We start from the raw sequence: 10404 nt of genomic DNA on the forward strand, positions 1-10404 counted from the left end.
GTCATAAAAACTAGTGTCAAACTACATGAAAAACATTTTTTAAACAAGAAACACTCCTTTAATATTATCATTTCATATGGAAACCACTGCAGAGACCTTATAGCCACAGCAGACAGCTTACACAGTTCCCTGCAAACATTTGGATCCTTATGCATCCACTTGTCTAACCTTAGTCTTTCTGTCCCCACATGCTGTGTGGATGCTGAGTTACATTTGGGCACATCGTGATGGAGCACATCTCATACTTATTTTTTTTACCTTTATCGCATAAAGGAGAAAGACAAAGGATGTAATTTCTACTTCTCAGGGGCACTGTGGCTGTTCACACTAACTAAAGCAGCCTGGAATTACAAACTCCTACTGTTGCTGACTACTTACACCCTAGGAGAAGCTAAACCAGTGGTATTCCTGTAAGCTCCCCTTTCCCAGTTTGATTTACTCCTGTGTTTATTTTGATGGCAATGCTGTCACCTGCTTTTTGCAATCAATAGATGCTGCCAGCATGATTGTAATCGGGCACGTTCAGCTGCAACCTCCCTTGGGACTGGCGAGTATTTCACTCCTAGCCTTTCAGGACAAAAAGCTGCAGCAAAGCCGTTCATCTCAGGGCACAGGCATTACACCACAGGGGGAGGTGCGGAGTTTTTAATGCATGAAGTCACTGCCATTCACAGCGAACTAATGAAAACACTGTCTTTAGCTATGTTTTAAATCCCTTGGATGCCTGTGTGTGTGCGTGCGCACTGAGGGACAGATGAATGATACTGTGAGGTCTTTGATACCTTTTTCAATGAGGCTAATTGTCTCTGCATAATTTTTGGACAAGCCTGCAATAATGATGTTTCGTTGCTGCGTGGGATTAGCATGTTTAGCAATAGGAGAAGGAGAAAAAGGGAGAGATGGCATCCAGTATCTAGGTGATGGGCCTGGCTCAGTGACATGCATCTGAATGAGACATGCCTATTTAACCCTAGAATCATTTTTCTAGCTAATCATGGAATGTGCATGACATTTGTTATTACTGACATTATAATGCATCCATTCACACTACTAGAACTGCTAAGCTGTTCCCACTGGAAGTAATGTGAGCTTTGTATAAGCTGAAGGGAAGCAGAATTGGGTCTCACTAGAGCAGGTCAGGAAGTTTCACTACTCAACTTCATTTTTAGGAAGGTGGATAACCAAAGCAGAAGCCCTCCTGCTGCAGTTTTGGTAGGGACACATAGGCAGATTTAAGGTTATACGCCCTATATTAATCTCTATTTCCACATTATAAAGGTGTTTTAAGAGAACTTTGAGTTTCTTTACTTTCTCGCATGTTATTTATTTGATTTTGCTTCATCTTTATTACAAAGAATACTGCAATTCAGTTTTCATTCCCATCAGCAGCACTGTGCGATTATGGAATCACCTTAACACCTGGTGGGTAAGCTAGGAGGCTGAAGCAGCAGCCTTGGCCCTGGTCCTCCTGAAATCAAGAGGAGTTCTTCCATCTGCCTCCGTCAGCTTCTTGTCTCAGTTTTGCCACCAACAGTGACCAAAATGCTAGCCATTTTGCTTACTGACTTTGCACTGGCTAAAAACATCATTGCTGCACTTGACTTGCCTTCCTCTCAGAAGGGCTGCAGGAAATGTTTGAGATCCTCTAACAAGGTCCTGGTACTAAAAGACATGAATGGAAAGAAGCATGGCCGGAAAAGTTAGTCGCTTAACTTACTTATGCATATGTGCATCTTCTGGCATCCCATGTATCTTTGAAAAACTGGGCCAAAATGTGCTAGGATAAGATGTCAGTATTAAAGCACTCGGCTGTCTGCAAATAGGTATGGAACTGTGATGTTTTTGGTTCCCAGGCAGGAATTTTCTCAGTCCCAGTTCGAGTTACATATTGGTTTGCTGTTGCACAACCAAAGAGCACTGTAAAGATTGTTTTGAACACTGTATTTTCCACTTGTCTTTTTTTTTTTATATCCTTTGAAATACCAATTTCTTGTTGAGAACAGAAACTAGGCTTACGGAACAGGCATATTTCTGTTGCTTCTCAGTCAATCTGGCATGTGAGTGGTCTGATGCTGAGATTTTCATTAAATTCAAGGTGTTGTTAAAGAATTGATTAGTCCTCACAATGCCAGTGGTCTATTCCTGCACTTTATGTAACTGATTTTAGATGACCATCTAATAAATGGATTTAAAATATAACAATAACATTGCTCTCTTTTGGAAGCTGGTGGCAAACCGCCAGTTCCCCTCTCAGTAGTCATCACCTGTAGAACACAGCAAAGCTTCAGGGAAAAGAATAATGCTTTTTTGACTGTTACATAGTGTTAAGTCCACAGATCATGATTCCCTGGAGCCTAAGCCTCTAATCAATATGAAACCATATTTCTGGAGGATACAGTGCTGCAGGATTAGATGAATTATTGAAGACGATGGGTAAGAATTCATCTGCGTCCATAGCCAGGATATGGATCTGAGTGGACAATTCTTTCTTACTGTGCAGCACTCTTTTCAGTCCTATACTCAGGCATCAACAAGGAAAATATTCCGGAAGAAGCCTCCCGACTGTATCCCAGAGGTCCAGGTGGGGATGTGTGAGTGAGCAAGTTAGGCTGACACGCTGATAGTGACACCAGAGTCCTGTCCACCGCAGAGCTCCTGCCACGCTTCTGCCAGGGCTATTGCTGCGGGGGAGGGAGAGCAGGTGAAACATGGCACTGAAGGTGCAGGCCTGAGTGATGCAGCCTTAGTGGGAGTCAGGCAGCCCGCTCTTTGAAGTCAGGGAACAGTTTCCAAGTGCCATTTGTGCCCCTGGCTTAGTTTGCATACATGGCATTACATCACCCAACAAAGCAGCCTTCAGCCAAGGCCGGCACAATGGTGGGGGGCTGGCTGTGCTCAGTGGGGGGCTAACAGTTGCCCTGGGAACACCGCATTCCAGCATCAGCTGCTAATGTGCAAAGCATGCTGCTGGGGGCTGGCCCGAGCAGAGCATGGGAACATTCTTGCATACTTTATGAGACAGAAACAAACCGACTTTCAACAGAACAACGGCCAGGCATAATCCTCCCCACCGCCTTTGCCCACCCCTCTGAAACCAAAACACTCTGGACCTTTGTGTGAGGGCTAGGAGGTTCATACTCCAGGGTGTTTTGCCAATAAAATGAACTAAAGGTATTTTCTGATCCAAGTGTGAATTTTCCACATCTCGAGAACTGAATGGCTTTAGTGTTAAATGTCTTAAGTGTAATTTCATACAGTCTTTTAGCCTAGAGCATCCAGGCAGTCTTGGCTGGGCCCTCGTGGAAGGTTAACACCTGGGACAAGAGGAGCACCAGCTGACCTAACATCATGAAACAACTGCCTGTCTTTCTCAAGCCTTCTTTCTCTCTTTTTCTGCCCTGGCAGCTTACCGCTCAGAATAACAGCACCACAACATTACCCTGTTGCCCCCAGAGCCCCTATTCACACTGAAGCAGCCTGCTTATTTACCACGGGGTGGTAGTTCTGGATACCATTACAAGGCTTTTGTGGGAAAAAAGTGAGACCAAGGAAGGCAAAATAGTGCTGAGGACAGCTTCTCACCGTGGGGTTTAGTAAGTGGGAGTGCATCAGTATGTGCATGCATGGGGTTCTCACCGTACTCCCCTCTTATGGGCAGAGATGGCTTCAGCAGAGGCAAAACTGGTTCATCTTTGATTAACAAGAGACTAAACAATAACTTTATTGAGTAATTCAAGGCCCTCTTTGTAGCATGTTGATGTAGCAGAAGGATCGGTGGTGTGGAGATCCTGTTAGCAAAACACATTACCGAGCCCAGTTTTAATACTGTTCGTGGTCCTCTAATTATACAAGGTGTCCTTGTGCAGCAGTATTTGTGGTTTTATCTTCTACATACAGAAAAACATACAGCATCACCTGTGTAAGCCAAGCTGCAGCTGCAGAAGGCAGCTCACATCCTTTTGCAGATGCTTTTGGCCAGGAGCAGAGCACTGAAGTATTCCAAACCCACACCGTGTTTGCTTCAGAAAGCATCTTTAGGAGAAATGATGGGCAGGGTTTGTGTAGCTGCTTTACAGTTGTTGGCCACTGGGGCTGCAGACTGGACCACAGATAATGGTCTGCCACAGATAATGGTCCTCTGATACTGAAATTCTGTGCCCCTTCATGCAACTACCAGAAATAAATTTGATGACAGCCTGCTGTCACCAGTAAATAGCATTTGCTCCTAAAGCAGGATTTTAAGAGACAGCTAATGCTGCAGCAGCACGTGGCAAACTCTAAAGAAACATCAGTTGCAAATCACTGTCTCATCTCTGCTGTGCTAATGCTAACAGCTGCGATGCTGTATGCAGTCTTCTTTAACTGAAGATTTGAGAGAAGGTTTGCTTTTGTCTCCTGGGTTTGTTTATTTTTTAAACATGATGTTATGCATTGTCAGTTCAGCTATTTCCCCCCCTGCAGTCCTGTTGTGGAGATTCTTTGTATCTAGCTTTCACACAGCATCCAAGGAGAGAAATTACTGTACAGTAAGCCTGGGAAACTCTTACAATTAACAAGTGAGATGAATAGTAGATACAACACTTACTGCTACTTTAAACTTCTTTTTTTTAAAAAAAAGTTCTGTGACATGAGGATGCAGGATGCAGTGTTTTTGATCTAATGAGAGCCCTAAAGCAGGATTTACATCAGGGGTCCTCAAACTTTTTAACCAGGGGGCCGGCACGTGGATGAAGTGGCAGGAGGCCATCTGCGGCTGCTTGGTTTCCCCCCCCAACCCCTGGCGGGGGGGTTCTGTAAATACCGGGGGCCGGATTGAGGACCCTGAGGGGCCGCATCCAGCCCGTGGGCCGTAGTTTGAGGACCCCTGATTCACGTCATCAAGCTATGGCCTGGTTTCTTCCTGGGGCTCTGGCTAACCTGGGACACATCTGTGGTAAATCTCTTCCATCTCTAGTGCAGTGCTTTCAAACTGTGTTGGTCATGACTGAATACTGCTATTGTTCCTCGCCTTCTGACACATCTCTTCATTCAGTTGCTCCTCAGTTGAGTGGTTGCACATGCCTTTGCAGACTGCCTTCCCCATGATGGAAGGATTCCTGAGCTGTGAGAGACTAAGCCTGGCCATTTGCAGCACTACACAGATGTCCTACAAGAAGTCTGGAAGCAGTCCAGCGATGTTTACACTGTACTGAATTTAACAGTTTCAGATGTCCCTGCATCATGTTCCCCATGATGCCTGATTCTGTTCCCACGGGTGAAGGCAGACCTGAAGTGTATTTTGCAGTGTTCACAGCACTCCCGAAGGAAAAGGCCAAGTAACATGCAAGGTGAGCCTGTCCTCCAGGACCCTCTGCCCAAAGGCACCTGCAGCCACAAGGATTTATCCTGTTCAAAGTGCAGGCAGAGAGCGAAGTCTCCAGCTGCCAGTCCCACTCCCTGCCTCCTTAAAATGTCTCCATACCACTACTTAAGCCACCATCTGCAAAACCATGGTGTCTTCCAAAGAACCAGCATGTTTGCATTAAGAAAAAGCAATACCCGGAGACATCTGCCTGACTGTTACCATCAGGCAAAATCTGCTCCTAAGCCAAACAAGAGGGAAACATACTGAAGAACACATTTTCTCCACAAAATGCCTTTCTGATGAGCACCCTTCCCCAGTGACTATGAAAGCACACTGGGATTTCCAGCTGGAGATCCTGTTCACCACGGCCCTTTAGGCTGTCCACTGCTGCAAGAACAACTATTCAGAGCTGACCAAACTGTGCAGCCTACCCCAGGGCTGGAGCTGCTGGCTGCAGCTGCTCTTGCATTTGTGAATATCAGCTTTGGCTGCAGGGCTGCCGGGAGTAAGGATGGACAGCCCAGAGAAAGCCCACCAAAATTTAGAAGCAAAATTCAGTGCAAAATTTAGAAGTTGCTTTGTTTAACTGTGTAAATGAATGGCTTCAGTCCCAGCATTTCTCTGCATGGAGAGACTGGTCTGGGCCATCGCTGAGCTGTTTGTTTTATGGGAAAGTTATTACTAAGGGACTCCACACAGGGCTGAAGGGCTGAGTTAAGGAGGCAGTCCCACCAGTTCTGGGAGAAATACCACTCCATCAGTGCGGGTAAATTCACCATTGCTGTGAACATTGCACAAGCACATCCCCTCTTGGTAAATAAAAGTCCAACTTTATCACGCTCTCTGGAATTTTGTAGTATTTAAATCTCCAGTTCACGTAGCAGGAATCTTTGATATTCCTGAGCTGCTGACTACTAAAGTACATCCAAACCAGATTTTGTTTGGCTTTCCCATGCCTCGGTAGTCCCCAAAAGGTGTTTTTATTATTTTAAGTATTAGGCATGTGCATGGGAAAGAATTTTGTTAGTTCAGCTCGACCACTCCCTAGGAGTTTTCTTGTCTCTCTCAGCGTCTCCTTACCCTCAGGCTGCTCATATCTTTCAGCAGATCTCACTACTGGACTCAGCAGCTCTCCTCTTCTTTCCCTGCCTTTCAGTGCAGATCCTGGCAGGGCTGGGCACCCACCAGCCTCACCGGGCAGGGAGAACCCACAGCCTTTCACAGGGAGGGGTCTGCTCTTTTCAAGGGTGGAGACTGTAAAGGTAAAACTTAGTGGAGTGTAAAAGCCAGTACAAAGTTTGTACACTATTTAGATTCCCATCAGATCTCAGACTTGATCTTAACCAGTATGTAATTAATATATGACCTGTGCTGGCCTTCTGCATGCTAGTGAAATCCATTGCTTGCCTTTTATTCAAATGCACTGCTTCTTGCTTGTTCTGTCTCTTGTCTGAGTAACAACAGTGCAATGTAGTGCTTTCCTCTGGCTAAACAGTGAGGAGACCACGCTGCATTTTACACCATGTGATTTCCGCCCCCCCCCCCCCCCCCCAAAGTTTCTGAATACTGAGTGGCAGGTGAACTGCAACGGAAGGCAGATATATTCAAATGGGAAATAAAAAGCATGTTTGTTTGAACCTTCAAGCACATTCAGGGTAAAGCTAACGAATGCTTTTGGAGAAGAAGGGCCAAAATGTTGATGCCATAGGCAAACAGAATATTGCAAACTAACTCCTTCCTATCTGTATTTAATACTGTTTGTATTATTTGAATGATGCGCCTCAGTTCAGCAGAAAGCATCACGCTGAGTTTTCTCCGGGGCTCCATTAGCTTGTCAGCCACCAAACAGGAAGCCACAAGCTGCTCTCAGTTGCTCTGTTCTTTGTTGGAGCTGGCTGGGTTCACAATATGGGCACAAAGATGAGGCAACACTCTTTTGTTGAGCATGTCCAGGTGCTCTTTGCTCACCAGACTCCTGCTGTGACTTTGTCTTTTGTTAGTTCAAAGTCTGGGCTCTCACAAGAATGAGCTGATCAGGTCAGGAAGAACAAAGAATAAATGTAGGTGAAGTGATGAGGCGCAAGAGAAGGTAGAAAAGCTGGTGAGTCTGTGGAAACATCAGTCCTCCAGTGTCACCAGGGCAGCATCTGGAGGATTATTTGCAAAGGCTGAAAGAGGCAAAGAAAGAAAATGCCAAGAGGTGTGGTGTTACTGGCAAAACAGTCTCAGCTCAGGGAATTTTTACTTAGTTTATTGCCAATTAACACAATCTTCTAATCACTGATTTAGATGATGAGAAAAAGAAAACATGAACAATTAAACAAATGTTTGGGTAATAAGCTTTCTTTAGCTTCCCCAGACACAATTTCAGTTAAACACCTCAACACCTCTCCTCCACTCTTCTCACCTCCCTGTGTTTGCTGTGGGTTACACTGAGTAACCCCAGAGGCTGGGGCCATGAACATAAAGGTTTTGGTCTGCTACTCTTCCATGCTTCTTATTGAGGTTCCTTTGGTCATCTGTCATTCTTACTGGTTTTCCTCGCTCCTTTGTGCTTCTTACTGTTTTGCCTGATGGCCACAGTCCCTCAGGGTTGTCCCTTCCCTGGTGTTGGTCACCCACAACCACAGTCCCACAGTGGTGTCCCTGCCTAGTCTGGGTTGGTGTCCCCTTTTGACGTGGAGCTGCTCCTTCCAAGAGTGCATCTCCTGCTCCATGTCTCCACAGTTGTCTCTCCCTCCGTTTGTCTCCCTAAAAGTGTCCCCTGCCTATCTCCTGCCTGCAGTGGCTGCTGGTCTTCCTGAAATATGTCTGAGCCAGGGTGCTGTGGGGTCCCCTGCCTGGCTGCAGCTCTGGCGTGTGATAGTCACCCACACTGGTTTCAGAGGTGGCTGGACCCAGCTGCAGCTGACACTAGGCAGCTCACGGCTTCCCTCCACACAGGTCCCCACAGCCCCCACTGATGAAACCCAGCCGTGCATGCTCCATGCATGGGGAAATATATCTCAAGTGAGACTGAGAGATAAGGAAACTACTTTTTTCAGGGAATGGGCAGAAAGTTGAAAAGGAATGCAGCACGCAGGAAGGTATACGAGGAGTGAAGGTATAGCTGAAATTGATTTCTCTTTGTACAGATAAACCTTTACTCCTCCTTGTGTAATACAGGAATATTCAGTGAAATGGAAGAGCAGCACTTTGAAAAGGTGATCCCAAAATTCCTGCTGTAAATAAAAGCTTATGTGGTATTAGGGAACAATAAAGAGCAGGAAGGGGATCTCTTCCTCCCAGTAATGGCCCCTCTTCTCCTGCCAACCTTTATTTTCCATACTTTTACTATACCAATGCGAACATAAGGATCCTACTGGGAATGATCCTACTGCCATATCCTGTTTACATTTGCCTTCTGCAAGGGATGAAAAGGCAAAGAGCACCTTGGCCCTTCTGCAGGAATCCCAGTATCCATCCACCTGCTTTTGTGGAGAGATCGCCAAGGGTGCTCATGGACCTGAAGTGAAAGACAGGGAGGATCCATCACAAGCCCGATCGGGACTTTTAGTTCTTTACCTGAGTGAACTGGCATGATCTGTCCTCGCAGCAAATGTCCTGCACAAGTGGCAGGAAAGGCCAAGGTCCCCAGTGGGGTAATGTGCTGAGTTTGCTCAAGTATGACAGAGATTGTTGTGAGAAGTTGTAGACCAGCAGTATCTCCTGTGGTTGAGAAGTAAATGGTCAGGCACATGTAAGAAGCTACAAAAACATACAAAAAAAGCAAATGAAAATGCTCTGAGTTTTGTCACAGAAAGAAATAGGACTTAAGGTGTGAAAAGGGGGAGATGAGAGAGTAAGTTTTGTTGCTGTGGCCAAAGTCCCAATTTTACAGAGCAGAATTGCTTTCTAGGACTGCAGGACTTGTAGGGATTATTGGCACGGGATCAGTACCCTCCTGGAGTAGGAGTGTTTGACCAGATTCCTAAAAATAGCTTTAGAAACTGACTTTATTCTTACACATGATCCATAAGTGAAATGTCCCCACCACCAAAGTCAGGATATTGACAATGAAGTAGCTACAGCAATCCCAGCTGATGTGGTAGAGGGTTCCTGCAATAAGACTTCCAGTAATCTCTGCCCTACTTCCCCCATTTCACCACTCCCATACCAGCTCGTGATAAATAGTCCATGCCAACCTCAAAGCCTTTCCTACATCACAGAATTGCTGCTTTTTTTTTTTTTTAATGAATAATGTAAGAATGTCTATGTATGCCATAAAAATAATGGAGTGAGAAAAAGATGTTGTTACCTTGGCTATAAATCATCCTGGGGTTCCTGATGTAATCGCCTACCTCTCAAAAGACCTTTACAAGGTCTATGATGTAGTCAGAGGGCCTGGACTTGCTTAGACCCCTCCTGGTACAACCTGGCTATGCCTGGTTGTGATTTGGTTGATATAACACCAGTCCGCCACAGTGCAAAGGTGCAAATCGTAGCCCCAAGTTGCTGTTGCATTCTGCGTTGGGAACGGAGAACACAAAGCCCCAGAGAGCCTGGCAGAGCCCTGGGATGGGCTTTCCATGAGTTCTGCTCTCTGCAGGCCTCTCTGATGCGAAGATCAGAAATGCCCGAGGAGGCTGGGGGCTTGTGTTGGGCTGGAAATCACATTGCAAGCTAAGCCTTTAGCAAACGTACCCATGAAAGCCAAGGCTGCTTCTTCATTCTCAGCGCAGGAAGGATAGCATCAAACAAATTTATCTTTGCAACATCTCTTTCTGTATAGCTCATAGATTTAATCTGTCTCTATAGGGATTCCTCTCTGCTGCTTCTCTCAGCTAACAAAATATGTGATCAGGGATAAGATTTACCTAGCTTTTGTCCGTGAAAAGTTAAGCACTTACTCTGTGCTTCTTGTTTGCCTTACTTTTTAATCAGTGAAGACAAAAACCTCCTCCAGAGGGCAACTGATCCAGTGTTAAATTAGAAGTCTAACATAGGTAGGAAGAACTGTCTTTTTGAGTTGCTTTTAATGCTGTCTCCATTGAGTGTAGATGAAGCTCAGATAACTAGAT

The sequence above is a fragment of the Falco rusticolus genome, chromosome 6 (genome assembly GCF_015220075.1).
Source record: "Falco rusticolus isolate bFalRus1 chromosome 6, bFalRus1.pri, whole genome shotgun sequence".
In the NCBI taxonomy this organism is placed as follows: Eukaryota; Metazoa; Chordata; class Aves; order Falconiformes; family Falconidae; genus Falco; species Falco rusticolus.